We start from the raw sequence: 3,195 nt of genomic DNA, 5'->3' as shown, positions 1-3,195 counted from the left end.
GGAGGGCTAGGCTGTGTGGGGGGACGGGCATGTCCGAGCTCCTGGAGAGGGAGTGGGGGTGTGTCCGAGCTCCCGGCGAGGCAACCGGCCTTACACCAGCTACTTGGAAGACCAAAGTGGGAGAATCGCTTGAACCCAGGAGGTGGATGTTGCCAAGGCTGCACCACTGCACTCCAGGCTGGGTGACACAGTAAAACTCCATTTCAAAAAAAAAAAAGATGCCTGCACTTTCTTAAGCCTCACTTCCCTACCTTCCATTTATTTATACTTCTAGCTGCCACACACTGAGTTTATGCTCTTGCTTGTAATCCCAGCACTTTGAGAGGCCAAGGCAGGAGGATCACCTGAGGCCAGGAGTTTGAGATCAGCTGGGACAACATAGCAAGACCCTGTCTATACAAATAAAAGTTCTTAAAGAAACTAAAAACTTATGGGCAACAGCTAAAAACGAATCAGGGACCCCTCTTAAAGGCTGGTGGATCTCCCAAGCACGGAAATAACAGAAAATCTTGAGTTCATTCAAGGGAAATTCCAGGCACCTACCCAGCCTTGAGATGTAAATGAGCAAATTAATAAGCAAGAAGGTAATCGTAGCTTAAACAAGGCGGGGTGCGGTGGTGCACACCTGTAAACTCAGCAGTTTGGGAGGCTGAGGTGGGCAGATCACATGAGCTCAGGAGTTTGAGACCAGCCTGGGCAACATGGCAAAACCCCATCTCAACAAAAAATGTAAAAACTAACATTGTGACATGTACCTATGGTCTCAGCTACTTGAGAGGCTGAGGGAGAGGATCACTTGAGCTGGGAGGCAGAGGTTGCAGTGAGCTGAGATCGTGCCATTGCACTCCAGCCTGGATGACAGAGCGAGGCTCTACCTCAAAACAAAATAAAAAAAAGAGAAAAAGCCAAGAAAGTTAGTCAGAAGATGGTCCCTATAGAAACTAATGATAGTATCTTAACATATGGCCCTGAGTTGTGTTTTAGAAACCCAGACCCTCACCAAATGTATCCAAATGTATCCACTGGCATTTAGACCTCAGATAAGGAGGAACTGAGGATTGAATTCTGACCAATGCTCTTGGTTCTAAATGTCTTCCTGAGGGGCTTCGAAGTCATGCCTGCAAATCAGAACTAACATTCTTTTTTCTTTTCTTTTCTTTTTTCTTTTTTGAGACACTGTCTCACTCTGTTGCTCAGGCTGGAGTGCAGTGGCACAATCATGGCTCACTGCAGCCCCCACATTTCCGGCCCAAGCAATCCTCCCACCTCAGTCTCCAAAGTAGCTGAAACCACAGGTCTGTGTCACCATGGTCAGCTAATTTTTAAATTATCTTTGTAGAGATGGGGTCTCCCTACACTGCCCAGGCTGAGAACTGACATTCTTTTCTGCTGACCCCAAATTTTTAGACAAAGCTTTGTCTAAAGCACCTTAACCAATTGTAACTCAGAAAATCTGATTTACCTACGACCTGTGGCCCGCCCCCTCACTTTGAGATGTCCTGCTTTTTTAGGTCAAACCAATGTGTAGATCCATGTATTGATTTATGACTTTGCCTGTAACCTCTGCCCCACTCACCTATATTTTATGTTTTATTTTTGAGACAGGGTCTCCCTCTTGCGTCCAGGCTGGAGTGCGGTGGCACAATTACAGTTCACTGCAACCTCGACCTCTTAGGCTCAAGAAATCCTCTCATCTCAGCCTATCCCCGACTAGCTGGGACACCCAGCTAATTTTAATTTTTTGTAGAGACAGGGTCTGTGTTATCCATGCTGGTCTTGAACTCCTGAGCTCAAGCAATCTTCCTGCTCTGGCCTCCCAAAGTGTTGAGATTACAGGTGTGAGCTACCATGCCTGGTCCCCAACTTCCTTTAAAAACCCTTACTTGTCAGCCAGCAAGGAGGAGCTACCTGATTCTCCTTGCTTGGTGCCCTACAGATAAACACCCGTCTTTCTCCCTCTGCAAACTTTGGTGTGGGTGTTTGGCCTTACCGTTCCAGGTGAAGGGACCTTAGTTTAGTTAGATAATATAAATATTTGCACCATATGTATACTACCCAAGTACATGACTTCACTATTCAATTTGACAAATGCATTTTGTTACACAAATACAGATTAATAAAGCTTAACTTGTCCATCTTTCCCATTATCCCTGCATGAATCTTTGCATTAGTGCAAATAATTGAGAAGAAACCATTGGTGGAGAGATGGAAAGACTGCTCTGGCTCACCTACTCCCTTTAAGTATTTCCTTAAGTAAATATCATAAGTAACACAAATAAATCTTTCATAAAATGCAGAGAACAAAGCAAAAATAACAGTTAATTCTCTGAGCATCAAACTAATAGGCTTAATTATTTTTGTAGTGACTAGAGTATTTGTTTCTTTAGCCAGAATCCACTGATATTTTAGTGTTTTGGTTCTCAGTCATGGCTTCCTTTTGCAATCACCTCTTGAACTTTAAAAAATTCCACTTCAGCCTGGGCAACAGAGTAAGACTGTCTCAAAAAATAAAATTAAATAAATATTCTGATGCCTGCATGCCATGCTGAGACATTCTGATGTAACTGGTCTGTAATGCAGCCTGGGCATGAGGATTTTTTAAAGCCCTGGTGACTCTAATATGCAGCAGAGTTTGTGAATCCCTTGGTCCTACTCTGATAGTGTCTAGCACAGTGCCTGGCAGAGACTGATGCTCAGAATGAACAAACTGAGGCTCTATTTGTCGAGAAGGAGGAGAGCAGTGTGTTAATCACAAATGCAAACAAACCACAAGCAAGTGTAAGTCAGGCCCTGGACAAAGACAGTGGTCAGGCAATTCCTGTCAAGTAAGTGTGTGAGGGTGACACCCACTTAGTGCAAGTTGTTGTTACTTACCTTTTTTTCCTTTATTTTTATGTATTTATTTTTTGTTGAGACAGGGTCTCACTGTCCCTCATTCTGGAGTGCAGTGGCCCTGTCATGGCTCACTGCAGCCTCAACCTCCTGGCACAAGCAATTCTCCCGCCTCAGCCTCCTGAGAAGCTAGGACTACAGGTGTGCGCTACCATGCTTGGCTAATTTTTAAACTTTTTGTGCAGGGGTGTGGGGTGGGGTGGGAGGTGAGGGTGTGGGGGTGAGGGATTTCATTATGTTGCCCAGGCTGGTCTTAAACTCCTGGGCTCAAGCGATCTTCCTGCCTTGGCCTCCAAAAGTGCT

The sequence above is a fragment of the Aotus nancymaae genome, unplaced genomic scaffold (genome assembly GCF_030222135.1).
Source record: "Aotus nancymaae isolate 86718 unplaced genomic scaffold, 86718_ANA_hifiasm-v0.15.2.pri h1tg000019l, whole genome shotgun sequence".
Taxonomy (NCBI): Eukaryota; Metazoa; Chordata; class Mammalia; order Primates; family Aotidae; genus Aotus; species Aotus nancymaae.
This window is presented reverse-complemented; position numbering follows the sequence as displayed.